Raw genomic sequence first — 16,506 nt, forward strand, 5'->3', positions numbered from 1 at the left:
GTTAATGTGTGTATGTTGTGAGTGCAAGTCGTCCTTGGATACCCCTACCCTATTGAATGTCTGTTCGCGGAAGGTGTATGGTTGCTATCTTGCGCCCGACTTATCCTACGGCACGAATCACACATTACAGCGTCCTGTTGCTGTGACCGCCAGTACGGCGCCATGCACTTCCTCTGTGCTTTCCTTACCCAAGCCTGGGTGGTTAGTGGCGTTCGTCAGTGCGGCACTGCATGCACTCTTGTGCCTTAATATTGTTGTTTAGATTCCTTACACACCCAGTTGCGGTGTTGTGCCAGCAAGGGTCTAATCGGACTTCAATACTAGTTGGGGTTGAGTTCGCTGACTACTTGCTCGCGCTCTATGTGCGGTACCGCGGTCCTGTGACGCAACAGGATCGCTTCCTTCACGCTGGGTGAAGTTTAACCCACGTGAGTATACTTATGAGTACCGCCATATAGTCCGTCATTACTTGGCAGCAGGTTCCATCTCTGCACGGTGGACCCCGGGCTGCGAACGCACCATACTCTATCTGTCTTATCATTTGGTGCGTTCCGCTAGCCCTAATTTTACACTAGCGCCAGGGTCTGGCTAGTAATGACGGACAAACAGCAATCCTTGTGGTATATCCAGCAGCTGGAGGGTAGGTTGGCGGCTCTTGAGAGCGCAACCTCAGCTGTGGATGTTACCGCAGTTGCTGTACAGGCTGCTAGCGTGGCTGCAGCAACCCTGTCCATTGCCACCCCTGCTCCGACATTTTCTCGCCTCCCGCTGCCAGAAAAATTTTCTGGTGATAGCAAATTTTGTAGGGGATTTGTGAGTCAGTGCTCTATTCACCTCGAGCTCCTGGCTGCACGTTTTCCCACAGAGCGGGCTAAGGTGGGATTTATAGTGTCTCTCTTGTCAGACAGGGCGTTGGAATGGGCTACGCCGCTGTGGGAGCGTGGCGATCATGTGGTGCAGAGTGCTCCGCTGTTTCTGAGCACTCTGAAACAGGTCTTTTTAGGACCTCAAGTCACCCATGATACTGCGCTCCAACTGCTGGCATTAACTCAGGGTGAGTCCTTGGTCAGTCATTTTGCCGTCCAATTCCGCACTTTAGCTTCTGAGCTGGATTGGTTGGATAAAGCTCTTATCCCCATATTTTGGAGGGGCCTGGCTGACCACGTTAAGGACGCTCTGGCCACTAGGGAGGTTCCTGCCACACTGGAGGAGTTAATAACTGTCTCCTCTCGAATTGACCTCCGTTTTAACGAGCGGAGGTTAGAGCGAGCCCAGTGTAGGCAGAGGTTTCGGCTGGCTCCTACCTTCGCCAAACCTCTGGAATCTCCGGTCCTGGTTCCTGAGTCACATGAGGCCAGGGAAGTGTCACAAGCGGGATCTAAGTCCCGGACCGCTTGTGCACTCAAGGTCTGTCATGTTTGCCAGCAGTCAGGACATCTAGCCACCAGATGTTCTCAGCGGTCGAGGAAACGTCAGCGTCTAGTGGTAGTAGGTGGAGGTACACTAGACACGGCAACGTTTGCCTCTAAATTGTCCTTTAAAGGGACAATTACTATAGGCTCATTCTCCCACTCGGTAGAGCTCTGCGTGGATTCTGGGGCGGAGGGCAATTTTATGTCTTCTGCCTTCGCCCAACGTCACGCAATACCCCTGGTTATGCTAGCTCAACCAGTAACGGTACGAGTGGTGAATGGGTCGACACTGCCCTCACAGATAACACACCAGACCATCCCTTTTACTCTGTCCATGTCGCCATCTCATCCGGAGATTATATCTCTGCTCGTCATTCCTGAGGGAATTGATGAGGTCCTGTTGGGAATACCTTGGCTACGGTACCACTCTCCTCATATCGAGTGGTCCTCTGGCAGAATCCTGGGATGGGGCGAATCTTGTGGGGGTAGGTGTCAGAGGGAGTGCGTTCAGGTTGCTACTACAGAGGTACCCGCAGATCTTTCCTCTCTCCCCAAGCAGTATTGGTCTTATGCAGACGTGTTCTCCAAAAAGGCGGCGGAGATCCTTCCGCCCCATCGCCCCTATGACTGTCCTATTGATCTCTTGCCTGGTGCTGAGCCTCCCCGGGGTCAAGTCTATCCGCTATCTCTCCCGGAGACGGAGGCAATGTCACAGTACATCCAGGAAAATCTGGCAAGAGGATTCATTAGGAAGTCAGTGTCACCTGCTGGGGCAGGGTTCTTCTTCGTGCAGAAGAAGAATGGGGAATTGCGTCTATGCATAGACTACAGGGGTCTTAATGCCATCACCGTTAAAAATAAGTATCCTTTGCCCTTGATATCTGAGCTCTTCGATAGGCTTCGGGGAGCAAGGGTATTTACTAAATTAGATCTGCGGGGTGCTTACAACCTGATTCGCATCCGTGAGGGGGACGAATGGAAGACGGCTTTTAACACCAGGGATGGGCACTATGAATATCTGGTGATGCCCTTCGGGCTCTGTAATGCCCCAGCCGTTTTCCAAGACTTTGTGAACGATATCTTCCGGGATATGCTTTCCACCTCGGTCGTAGTCTATCTGGATGATATTCTCATCTACTCTCCAGATATTGACTCCCACCGGAGAGATGTTTGCAAAGTCTTCGACCTCCTACAGGCAAACTCCCTCTATGCCAAGTTGGAGAAGTGTATGTTTGAGCAGGAGTCCTTACCTTTCCTGGGCTACATCATCTCTGCCCAGGGATTGGCTATGGATCCTGCCAAACTACAGGCTGTGATGGACTGGCAGGAACCCCATTCTCTTAAAGCGGTGCAGCGCTTTATGGGGTTTATTAATTATTATCGCCAGTTCATTCCGCACTTCTCAACTTTGGTAGCTCCCTTGGTTGCCCTCACCAAGAAGGGGGCGAATCCCAAATTGTGGTCTGAGGAGGTCTCCAAGGCCTTTAACTCTATAAAGTCACACTTCGCTAGCCCTCCCATCCTACATCGCCCCGATGTTGATAAGCCATTTATCATGGAGGTGGATGCCTCTTCTGTTGGTGCTGGAGCAGTCCTCTTCCAAAAGGATGCTCAAGGTCGGAAGCATCCTTGCTTCTTTTTCTCCAAGACCTTCTCACCAGCAGAGAGGAATTATTCCATCGGGGACAGGGAGTTACTAGCCATGAAGTTGGCTTTCTCGGAGTGGAGACATCTCTTGGAGGGAGCACGTTTTCCCTTCCAAGTCTTCACAGACCATAAAAATTTGGTGTACCTGCAGACAGCCCAGCAGTTGAATTCTCGCCAGGCCAGAAGGTCCTTATTCTTCTCCCGGTTTCATTTCACCCTCCATTTTCTTTCTGGGGAGAAGAACATTCGGGCCGGCGCTCTCTCTCGCTCTGTTGTGTCATCTGCGGAGGAGGAGGAGGAGCCTCGGCTTATTGTCCCCACCGAGAGCTTGAGAACTGTGGCCCCGGTTTCGCTAGAGTCTGTGCCCCCGGGCAAGACTTTTGTTCCATCCAATTTGCGACCGGAGGTTCTCTCTTGGGCACACTCGCCAAGGGTGGGTGGACATTTTGGTACCAAAAGGACATCTGAGTTACTGGCGAGGACGTACTGGTGGCCGCATATGGCTCATGATGTCGCAGAGTATGTTCGGGCGTGTGTCTCTTGTGCCAAGAACAAGACTCCTTGGCAACGGCCAGCTGGCTTGCTTTATCCTCTGCCGGTGGCGGACAGGCCCTGGGAGATGGTCGGGATGGACTTTGTGGTGGGCTTACCCAAGTCTCGTAACTGCACCATTATCTGGGTGATCACCCACCATTCTTCCACGGCTACCTTCTGCACGGGCGTTGGCTGTCTTGTTCATCAAACATATCTTTCGCCTACACGGTATGCCAGACAAAATTGTTAGTGACCGGGGTCCCCAGTTTGCGTCTCGATTCTGGAGAGAGCTTTGTCGTCTACTCAGTATTGAGTTGAATCTCTCTTCGGCATATCATCCCGAGACGAATGGGTTGGTAGAGAGGGCCAACCAGACCTTGGTCACATATTTACGACATTTTGTTTCTGCCAGGCAGGATGACTGAGCATCCTTGCTACCGTGGGCAGAGTTTGCACTTAACAATGCCGTAGCCGACTCCACCGGTCAGACTCCAGTCCTCCTAAATTACGGCCAGCATCCGCGTGTTCCTGTGCCCATGCCTGTGTCTTCTGCTGACTCCAGGGTGGCAGACTGGGCTGTGGAGGCAGGGGACATTTGGGACCGCACGCAGGATGCCATTCAGGCCTCCAAGGAGAGAATGAGGTCCTCCGCCGATGTTCATCGGCGCCCCGCTCCGAACCTTTGCTCCTGGCGACTTGGTGTGGCTCTCCGCCCGTAACATCAGGCTGCGAGTTGAGTCCACTAAGTTTGCTCCTCGCTACTTGGGTCCCTTCAAGGTTCTCGAACAGGTTAACCCTGTGGTCTACCGTCTGGCCCTTCATCCACGCTTGGGTATCACCGACACCTTTCATGTGTCCCCCTTGAAACCCGTATACATGTCCCGGTTTTCCGAGTCATCTGCCGGGACATCGGGTTCGTCTACGGACGATTACGAGGTGAACGCTATTTTGGGGTGCAAGGTGGTACGCGGCAAAAAGTTCTATCTGGTGGATTGGAAGGGTTATGGCCCAGAGGACAGGTCATGGGAGCCTGCTGAAAACATTCGGGCCCCACAGCTCATTGCTGCCTTCGAGCGTAGCGAGGCCCAAGGAGGGAGGGGCCCTAGGAGGGGGGGTAATGTTAGGTCTCGAGTTCCCGCTTCTGCACAGGGGGAATCTCGAGCCATCTCCGCTGCGGTCTCCCATTCTTATCCAGCCACAGTGGAGTCTGCTCAGCAGGGACGTCGGTCCCAGCGTCTTGCTCAGTCTCACTCTGTACAGAGAGTTACTGCTGCTTCTTCAGCTTCTGCCATTAAAGCCAGTGCTGGTCAGCAGCGAGCGGACTTCTCTGGGACTAAGTCCTTGTCTGCACACACTGAGCATGCCCAGGGCAAGATCTCCCGTTGGAGATCGAGGGTCATGTGCTCAGGCTCTGCAGCACATTCCATTGGTCCTCTTGGCAGGTCTTGGAAGGGCAAAGTTTCTGTGGCCACTTCCTGTGCTGCAACTATATAAACTGCGCATGACCGCACGGCCATGCGCTAGTGTACAATTGTTAATGTATGTATGTTGTGAGTGCAAGTCGTCCTTGGATACCCCTACCCTATTGAATTTCTGTTCGCGGAAGGTGTATGGTTGCTATCTTGCGCCCGACTTATCCTACAGCACGAATCACACATTACAGCGTCCTGTTGCTGTGACCGCCAGTACGGCGCCGTGCACTTCCTCTGTGCTTTCCTTACCCAAGCCTGGGTGGTTAGTGGCGTTCGTCAGTGCGGCACTGCATGCACTCTTGTGCCTTAATATTGTTGTTTAGTTTCCTTACACACCCAGTTGCGGTGTTGTGCCAGCAAGGGTCTAATCGGACTTCAATCCTAGCTGGGGTTGAGTTCGCTGACTACTTGCTCGCGCTCTATGTGCGGTACCGCGGTCCTGTGACACAACAGGATCGCTTCCTTCACGCTGGGTGAAGTTTAACCCACGTGTGTATACTTATGAGTACCGCCATATAGTCCGTCATTACTTGGCAGCAGGTTCCATCTCTGCACGGTGGATCCCGGGCTGCGAACGCACCATACTCTATCTGTCTTATCATTTGGTGCGTTCCGCTAGCCCTAACAAGATATACCTGATAGTGTGGTTGTTTATGGTGGGGAGAGGAGCGGCAGTGGTGTAGGAGCAGGTCACAGGAGGCAGTAGCTGGTTACTGCAGCTATCATGTGTACCCGCTGTTAAAGAAAATGAATATTCACTGCACTCCATGCCCATCGTACCTCCCACCTCTATGCACTGAAGTCTGCACCGAGAGGTGGGAGGGACTTTGGGAGTGGGAAGCAGTGAATATTCATCTGCTTTATTAGCCGGCATACTGTTTGCTGCAGCCGCCGGCTTCTGCAGCTGCTGGGCGATCACGTGTGCTCGCTATTAAAGACAATGACTATTCACTGCTCCCCAAGTCCATAGGAGTGGAAAGCAGTGAATACTCATTTGCTTTAAACTGCAGGAAGCCGGCGACTGCGGCTAACAGTGTGCCTGCTATTAAACAGAATGAATATTCACTGCTCTCCACTTGTCATGGGCATGGGGAGAAGTGAATTTTCCGGCAGCTGACCTCAGCATGTGGGAACATAAGGCAAGGGAGCGAGGGGAAGGCAAGAAATATCTTTTTTTATGTGTGCACCATGATGCTGGCAATATATACCAGGATGGAGATGGGGCCCATGTATACCAGGATCAGGATGAGACGCCCATGTATACCAGGATGGAAAAGGGGGTACCATGTATACCAGGATGGGGCCATGTATACCAGGATGGGCATGAGGGGACCATATATACCAGGATAGAGATGAGAGGCCTTGTGTACCAGGATGGGGATGAGGGCCCATGTATACCAGAATGGAGATGAGGGGACATGTATACCAGGATGGGGATGGTGGCCATGTACACCAGGATGGGTGTGAACCAATGACTTAATGGATTGGGGGCCACATATACCTGGATTAGGACATATATACCAGGATAGGGACATGTATATATGAGGAAGGGGGAAAATAGTACAGAATTGGGGGACATTATACCTATAACAGTATCAGCAGCATATGCCCCCCATAACAGTGTGTTAAGACCGCATTTTTTGCTTCAATTTTTTTTCCTCCTCTAAAACCTAGGTGTGTCTCATTATCCAAAAAATAGTATTTTTATATTATTTCAGTGGTGAAAACAAATTTTGCAGTTCAAAAAAATATTTTTTTCTATTTCTCATCATTTTCTGACATTTATTTCATTTTTTGCCAATGGAACTGTATGAAGGCTTGTTTGTTGCGTCATAAGCTGCCATTTTTGTTGATACCATTTTGGAGTACATACAACATTATGATTGCTTTTTATCAAAAAAATTTTCGGAGGTGGGAGAGTGTGGCAATAGAAAAATGGATATTTTTTATATTGCCGTTTAACATATGGTTGAAGATGAGCATAGGATTTTTTTCGATAATGACGCTACCAAATATGTTTTAACCCCTTTACCCCCAAGGGTGGTTTGCACGTTAATGACTGGGCCAATTTTTACAATTCTGACCACTGTCCTTTATGAGGTTATAACTCTGGAACGCTTAAACAGATCCTGGTGATTCTGACATAGTTTTCTCGTGACATATTGTACTTTATGATAGTGGTAAAAATTATTTGATATTACCTAAATTTACTTGTGAAAAAAACGGAAATTTGACAAAAATTTAGAAAATTTTGCAATTCTCCAAATCTGAATTTTTAGGCCCTTAAATCAGAGAGATACAGTATGTCACACAAAATATTTAATAAGTAACATTTCCCACATGTCTACTTTCCATCAGCACAATTTTGGAACCAAAATTTTTTTGGGTTAGGGAATAATAAGGGTTAAAAGTTGATCAGCAATTTCTCATTTTTACAACACCATTTTTTTTTAGGGACCACATCACATTTGAAGTCACTTTGAGGGGTCTATATGATATAGAATACCCAAGTGTGACACCAATCTAAAAACTGCACATCTCAAGGTACTCAAAACCACATTCAAGAAGTTTATTAACCCTTCAGGTGTTTCACAGGAATTTTTGGAATGTTTAAAAAAAAATGAACATTTCACTTTTTTCACAAAAAAATTACTTCAGCTCCAATTTGTTTTATTTTACCCAGGGTAACAGGAGAAATTGGACCCCAAAAGTTGTTGTCCAATTTGTCCTGAGTACGCTGATACCCTATATTTGGGGTAAACCACCATTTGGGTGCATGGCAGAGTTCGGAAGGGAAGGTGCGCCGTTTGGAATGCAGATGGATTGGTCTGCAGGCGTCATGTTGCATTTGCAGAGCCCCTGATGTACCTAAACAGTAGAAACCCCACACAAGTGACCCCATATTGGATACTAGACCCCCAAGGAACTTATCTAGATGTGTTGTGAGAACTTTCAACCCCCAAGTGTTTCACTACAGTTTATAACGCAGAGCAGTGGAAATAATAATTATTTTTTTTTCCACAAAAATTATTTTTTAGCCCCCAGTTTTGTATTTTCCCAAGAGTAACAGGAGAAATTGGACCCCAAAAGTTGTTGTGCAATTTGTCCTGAGTATGCTGATGCCCCATATGTGGGGGGGGAACCACCGTTTGGGTGCATGGCAGAGCTCGGAAGGGAAAGTACGCCGTTTGGAATGCAGACTTAGATGGATTGGTCTGCAGGCGTCACGTTGCATTTGCAGAGCCCCTGATGTACCTAAAAAGTAGAAACTCCCACAAGTGACCCCATACTAATAATAATCTTTATTTTTATATAGCGCTAACATATTCTGCAGCTCTTTGCAGGTTGCGCACATTATCATCGCTGTCCCCGTTGGGGCTCACAATCTAAATTCCCTATCAGTATGTCTTTGGAATGTGGGAGGAAACCGGAGTACCCGGAGGAAACCCACACAATCACAGAGAGAACATACAAACTCTTTGCAGATGTTGTCCTTGGTGGGGTTTTAACCCAGGACTCCAGCGCTGCAATTGGAAACTAGACCCCCCAAGGAACTTATCTAGATGTGTTGTGAGAACTTTGAACCCCCAAGTGTTCCACTACAGTTTATAACACAGAGCCGTGAAAAAAAAATGTTTCCACAAAAATTATTTTTTAGCTCCCGGTGTTGTATTTTCCCAAAGGTAACAGGAGATATTGAGCCCCAAAAGTTGTTCAATTTGTCCTGAGTATGCTGATACCCCATATGTTGGGGTAAACCCCTGTTTGGGTGCACGGGAGAGCTCGGAAGGGAAGGAGCAGGAGCACTGTTTTACTTTTTCAACGCAAATTGGCTGGAATTGAGATCGGACACCATGTCGCGTTTGAAGAGCCCCTGATGTGCCTAAACTGTGGAAACCCCCCAATTCTAACTGAAACCCTAACCCAAACACACCCCTAACCCCAATCCCAACCATATTCTTAACCACACCCCTAACCCTAATCCCAACCGTAAATGTAATCCAAACCCTAACTTTAGCCCCAACCCTAATCCTAATTTTAGCTACAACCCTAACCCTAAGTATAGCCCCAACCCTAACCCTAACTCTAACCCCAAATAAAAAATTAAGCCCTTAGGAATGCAGCCAAGTTTTGTTTTGGTACTTTCATTTTTTTCAAATAGCTATAGATTTTAGTTTTACTTCTTTGTCAACATAGATTTTTGGGGGATTTTTTGCTAGACGAGATGTAGTTTTGAAGGACACCATTCATTTTACCATATATGATAAAGGAAAATGGCAAAAAAGAGGATTTTTGGTACGAATCATAAAAGCTACACTAAGCCTACTATCATTCAACTACAAAGGCTGGTTTCACACTTGCGTAGGGTATAGCTGCGGAGGGCTGCGTATTTCCTCGTACTTCCTCCGTTAAGCCCCGCCCACTGCGGCACCTCTTCCATTCAGCTCCACCTACATCGGCATGCGTCCTGCTGTACCTATCTTTAACATTGGGTACACAGGCCATGTGAATGTACCAAAACATGTTGCTTTTGATGCAGTTTGGCGCAGCATCATAACAATGCATGCGGAGCCATCCGCATACATTCGCATGGCCTGCGTACCTAATGTTAAAGATAGGTACAAAGATCAACCACTAGGACTCTCAATTCTAAATATTTTTCTATCCAAGATATATCTTTCCTGTATTAAAATGGAGGACACCAGAATGTACAGCATCTTTATGGAACTAAAGCCACTTCTGAAGAAACATGCACAAATGGATAGCAACATTTTTTTCCTATCTACATGCAAAAAGGAGAATCTAATTCCCAAAGGACTAAGGGTCACTTCTGTCTGTCCTTCTGTCTTTCTGTCTGGCTCGGATATTCATTGGTTGCAGCCTCTGTCTGTCATGGAAATGCAAGTCGCTGATTGGTCTCGCCAGCTGCCTGTCATGGCTGTCGCTGTTATGATCAGGTGACCTTGGAGCAGCATGAAAACTTTCTCTGGAGTAGGTGGTAACTATACTGACCGCAAACCCTGATCTTATCATCGCAACTAAAAGTAGCCGTGGGGTGTGCCTAACAAAACCTAGACACCTCGACACAGCCGGAGGACTAAATACCCCTATAGATGGAAATAGGAATTTCTACCTTGCCTCAGAGCAGAACCCCAAAGGATAGGCAGCCCCCCACAAATATTGACTGTGAGTAGTAGAGGAAAAGACACACATAGGCAGAAAACAGGATTTAGCAAATGAGGCACACACTAGCTAAATAGGAAAGGATAGGACAGGATACTAAGCGGTCAGTATTAAAAATCCTTCCAAAAATATCCACAGCAGAAAATACAAAAATTCCACCATCTAACTAAAGATGTGGAGCATATATCTGCATCTCCAGAGAATCCAACAAGACCGAGAAAACACTGACACTGTCTAAGCTGGACAAGAGAAAAACAAATGAATAGCACAGAATATAAGCACACAGCATGTGTGCCACAGAAACAAAAACCAGACACTTATCTTTGCTGAATTGACAGCTGAGCAGAAGAAGCCAGAAAGTAATCCAACACTTCAGAAGAAACATTGACAACTGGCAAGGGCTAATGAATCCTGCACACTTAAATATCCCAGTCCGAACTGCAATCGGCAGATACACATGGCCAGGACTGTGACTCAGAGACAACTGCATTCCAACCTACAACCACTGGAGGGAACCCAAGAGCAGAATTCACAACATGCCGTGACCAATCAGCGATGGCCACAGTCCGATTAGTCCCTCCCTACTCCCCTTCAATCAGTGCCCGGAGCCCGCTCCATACTCCCCGCAGTCGGCACCCGCTCCATACTCCCCTCCAGTCACCGCTCACACAGGGTTAATGCCAGCGATAATGACCCGCGTTATGCCACGGGTAACTCACTCAGTTACTGCCGCTATTAACCCTGTGTGACCAAGTTTTTACTATTGATGCTGCATATGCAGCATCAAGAGTAAAAATATCTAATGTTACAAATAATAATAGCAAAAAAAAAACGTTATTCTCACCCTCCAACGTGGCCATCTCCTCAGCAGTGCAAGCGGCAGGTTCCGGTGCCAAAGATACTACGCGAGAAGGATCTGCCATGACGTCATGGTCATGTGACTGCGACGTCATCACAGGTCCTGCGCTCATACCAACCCTGGGATCGGAAGCTGCCGCGTGCACCACACACAAGCGCCAGGGGCCCTCGGAAGGTGAGTATATGTTTATTTTTTATTTTAAGTCTTTTTTAACCTGTTACATACGTGGCTGGGCAATATACTACGTGACTGGGCAGTGTACTACGTGGCTCTGTGCTGTATACTACGTCGCTGTGCAATATACTACGTGGCTGGGCAATATACTACGTGGCTGGGCAATATACTATGTGACTGGGCAATATACTACATGGGCTGTGCAATATACTATGTGCACATGCATATTCTAGAATACCCGATTTGTTAGAATCGGGCCACCATCTAGTATATATATATATACAGCCCAGCAGAAGCCCCTCGTATATATATATATATATGTATATAAATATATATACAGCCCAGCAGAAGCCCCTCATATATATACAGTCCAGCAGAAGCCTCTCATACATATACAGCCCAGCAGAAGCCTCTCATACATATACAGCCCAGCAGAAGCCTCTGACATATAGAGCCCAGCAGAAGCCCCTCATATATATACAGCCCAGCAGAAGCCTCTCATACATATACAGCCCAGCAAAAGCCTCTCATACATATACAGCCCAGCAGAAGCCTCTGACATATAGAGCCCAGCAGAAGCCTCTCATATATATACAGCCCAGAAGAAGCCTCTCATATATATACAGCGCAGCAGAAGCCTCCTCATATATATACAGCCCAGCAGAAGCCCCTCATATATATACAGCCCAGCAGAAGCCCCTCATATATATATATACAGTCCAGCAGAAGCCTCTCATACATATATAGCCCAGCAGAAGTCTCTGACATATAGAGCCTAGCAATATACATACATACATATGTACATATTTTAATCTTTAACGCCCTTTCAGGACTTCAGGGGTTGACAAGGTCAGATATACTGCGTGAATTGGACTTTAGTGACATCATTAGTGATTTTGCAGCACAAAAATCAAGGAAAGTGCCCGGATTGTAAAAAATGAATGATTTTACTTAAATTACTCTGCATAAATGATTTTTGTAAATAAACTTGCGTTCGTTTCATTTTGTATTTTTGTATTACATATTGCAGCACCTTGAAAAATGGGCCTCCCTCCAAAATAAACCCCGGGCCACCCACCTCTTAAATCCGGCCCTGCTACACAATACCAGGTACTTTCAGCTGCGTCACTTCTAATGTGGTATACTTAATTATTTGTACTAAATGTCCAACTAGGGGTCTCTATGTAGGGGAGACAGGGCAGAAACTGAGAACAAGGATGAACTCTCATCGCCAACAATGAGAGGAAAAAGAATAGATCTACTTGTGGCATTACATTTTTGCCTTCCCGATCATAGCATTATGGACATGAAATTACTTGTATTAAAAAGTAACTTCAAATCTCAGAGAGACAGAAGAATCTGGGAATATAAGCTAATGATGACCTTTGACACTCTCAGTGCAGGAATGAATGTGTCACATGGATTTATTTCTTTTTACATCAACTAAGGAATTTGCTCTTCAGACCATGTGAAGTCACCATAACACAGTACCAGACCAAAATCAGAGGACAATAAAACTTTCACACTCCTTATCTATGAACTGTTCCAATATTTATGGACATAACTGTTTATCACTCACATAATGGTAATTCTGGTTCAAGTCACCTGTCTTATCTATGGCATTTTTCTGTGCTGTGTTGTGCATAAATATGTGATTCTTCAGAATTTCTAATAGTCTATGAGACCTGAGTAGTCTCGAAAGCTTGCAATTTGTTACCATCTTTTCAGTTAGCCATTAAAAGGTATCAGTCACTGAGGACTCTAAATTCTACATATTTTTCTATCCACTGGCTAACACGGTACCAAGCTATATATATCTCCTGTATTAAACTGTTCACAATAACAGTAATTTTGACCAGGGGTGTGTTAGGGCTAGCGGAACGCACCGAGTAAAAATAGATGTTTATTATAAATGGTTCCTTCGCAGCCCGGGGTCCACCGTGCAGGAGGAACCTGCTGCTAGTGAATGGTGGCACTGTTTGATGGTATAGACTAGCTCTGTTACCTCACAGAGCAGCCGCGAGAGGAAAGCACTGCGCCCTGTTAGCCTCACATGAGCACAAGCTTACTGCCGAACTGATAGCAGTCAGTGGTTATGCACACACGCAATTTCCTCACCGGAGGTGCCGGTATTCTAGGGGCTCATTTCAGCCGGGTCCCTGAATCACGTTCACACAATCTCCTCGCCGGAGGTGCCAGCATTCTAGGGGCTTATTTCAGCCGGGTCCCTGAACACATACAGTACATGCATAACCACACTGGCGCAAAGCACATATTAGAATTGATACTAGCGCATGGCCGTGCGGCCATGCGAGCCTTAAATAGTTGCAGCACGTTTAGGACCTTCAGAGAAGGACCAATGGAGTTGCTGCAGTACCTGAGCATGTGACCCCAGATCTCCACTGAGGGATCTTGCCCTGGGCATGCTCAGTGTGCAAAGCTGGACTTAGTCCTAGTACCTACAAGGACCTTCCAAGAAGGACCAATGACCTAGCTGCAGTATCTGATTATGTGACCCTCGATCTCCACTCAGAGATCTTACTCTGGGCATGCTCAGAACGTGAAAAGCAGGACTTAGTCCCAGAAGCGTCTGCTCACCGCTGCCCAGCACTGACTTCAATGGCAGAAGCAGGAAATGCAGCAGTAACTCTTAGCACAGAGTCAGACTGAGCGAGACGCTGGGATCTACATCTCCGCTGATCAGGCTCCACTGCGGCAGGAGAAGAATGGGAGACCGCAGCGGAGATGGCCTGAGATTCCCCCTGTGCAGAGGCAGGAACTCGACCCCTAACAGAGTGCACAAACTTTTACATGCCATTGTACATGATTGTCCAGGTCATTAAAGGTGAGACCAAACTTCAATAGTTTTTTTAAACTACACAACAAAAAAATCATAACTTAAAATATATACAGTGGCTTTGCAAAAGTATCCACTCTTTTAGCTTTTAATCTAATTTGTTACTATACAACATGTGTTTAAATATTTTTGTAATCCGATTTGTGTGTGATGTATAACTAATATTCTACTCTCATTGCTCAGCCACACTCAATCGCTTTGTCATTTTAACACGGTCTGACCTTACTGTAAATTTGCTGCTGATACATCAGGTGTCCAATTCTTTTTGCTTGCAATAGCCTTTGCTGGTTTTATCTTTGCTGCTCGAATGGTAATCTTGCACAGAATCCCAGTTGCATACCCCCTGATGAAGCTGTGCAAAATGAGCATGAGGACACAGGGACTATGATGCCTCATACAAGTTAAACTGCTGCCCGTCCTAGCCACTTGTCAGTGTGGGTTGCAGATTGAAAACATACAGTTCCCGAGACATTTGTCTCAACAATCACCCATACCTCACTCGGCAGCCTGGTGCATGTCTGTGAGATGTGAAGAAATATATCTCTTGTTCACTGAACACAACAGAATGGGGTGGGAGTCATTTCAAGCTTTATCCTCATTGATGTTTACTTGTTTTCCAGTTGGGCGCAGTGAGTCTCTGTGCACTGATATAAAGCGGTCAGACAGACAGAGGAGGGCGATGAAGCTGGAGATCTCCTGGCCGAGCACAATGCAAGTTAAAACATTTCTTCACATGTCACAGCCGTGCTCCCGGCCACCAATGGCATTTCAAAGTTGTTTTGATGCTAATCCTGCAGAGGATCCCAGTTGCACACCCACCGGTGAAGCAGTGCAAAATGAGCATATAAGTAAAACTGCAGTCCATCCTAGTCACCTGTTAAAGACATACAGCTCCCGAGACCTACATCTCAACTGTCAACAGCTGTATCAACTATTCCTCAGTCGGCAGCAGAGAGCATGTCTGTGATATGTGAAGAAATATATCCCTTCAACGAGAGGGTATCATCTCAAGCTTTATCATCCTTGATGTTTATTTGTTTTCCAGTTGGGCACAGTCAGTCTCTGTGCACTGTTATAAAGCTGTCATACAGATAGAGGAGGACGGTGATGACACTGGAGATCTCCTGGGGGTGTATTAAGTAGTTTAAAACATATTTCTTCACATATCATAGCCATTCTCCTGGCTGCTGACTGTATGTGCAATACAGGTCTTGTCTGTTGAGACACACTTCTTGATAGCTGTATGTCTTCAGTCTGCAGCCTATACTGATATGTGACCAGTAGGGTTGAGCGAAACGGGTCGAACATTTTCAAAAGTCGCCGACTTTTGACAAAGTCGGGTTTCATGAAACCCGATCCGACCCCTGTGCGGGGTCGGCCATGCGGTACGCGACTTTCGCGCCAAAGTCGCGTTTCAATGATGCGAAAAGCGCCATTTCTCAGCCAATGAAGGTAAACGCAGAGTGTGGGCAGCGTGATGACATAGGTCCTGGTCCCCACCATCTTAGAGAAGGGCATTGCAGTGATTGGCTTGCTGTCCGCGGCGTCACAGGGGCTATAAAGGGGCGTTCCCGCCGACCGCCATGTTACTGCTGCTGATCTGAGGCTAGGGAGAGGTTGCTGCCGCTTCGTCAGAAGCAGGGATAGCGTTAGGCAGGGTCCATTAACCACCAAACCGCTTGTGCTGTAGCGATTTCCACTGCCCAACACCACCTTCGGTGTGCAGGGACAGTGGAAGCTACATTTTTTTTTTCCCCTCAGCGCTGCAGCTCATTGGGCTGCCCTAGAAGGCTCCCTGATAGCTGCATTGCTGTGTGTACGCCGCTGTGCAAACCAACTGCTTTTTTCAAAGCACAAATCCTCTTGTTCCTTCCTTTCTGCACAGCTATCTTGTTTGTTTGTCCACACTTTTTATTTAATTTGTGCATCAGTCCACTCCTTATTGCTGCCTGCCATACCTGGCTGAGATTACTGCAGGGAGATAGTAATTGAAGGACAGTTCCTTTTTTTTTTTTTTTTTTTGTGGGAGATTAAGATTGGCATTTCTGCTAGAGTGCCATCCCTGTCTGTGTCATCTCTCACTCAGTGGGCCATAGAAAGCCTATTTATTTTTTTGCTTGATTTGGGTTCTAAAATCTACCTGAAAAAATCACTACATCAATCAGTGGGAGAAAAATATTGGCCTTTGGGCTTGTGTGCCAGTCCTAAGCGTGCCATCTCTCTCTCTCAGATAGTGGGCCATAGAAAGCCTATTTATTATTTTTTTTATTGGGTTTATAAATTTTCCCTGGAAAAAAAAAAAAAAAAGTGGGAGATTAATATTGGCCTCTGGGCTTGTGTGCCAGTCCTGAGCGTGCCATCTCTCTC

Source organism: Ranitomeya imitator, chromosome 8, assembly GCF_032444005.1.
Source record: "Ranitomeya imitator isolate aRanImi1 chromosome 8, aRanImi1.pri, whole genome shotgun sequence".
Classification (NCBI taxonomy): domain Eukaryota; kingdom Metazoa; phylum Chordata; class Amphibia; order Anura; family Dendrobatidae; genus Ranitomeya; species Ranitomeya imitator.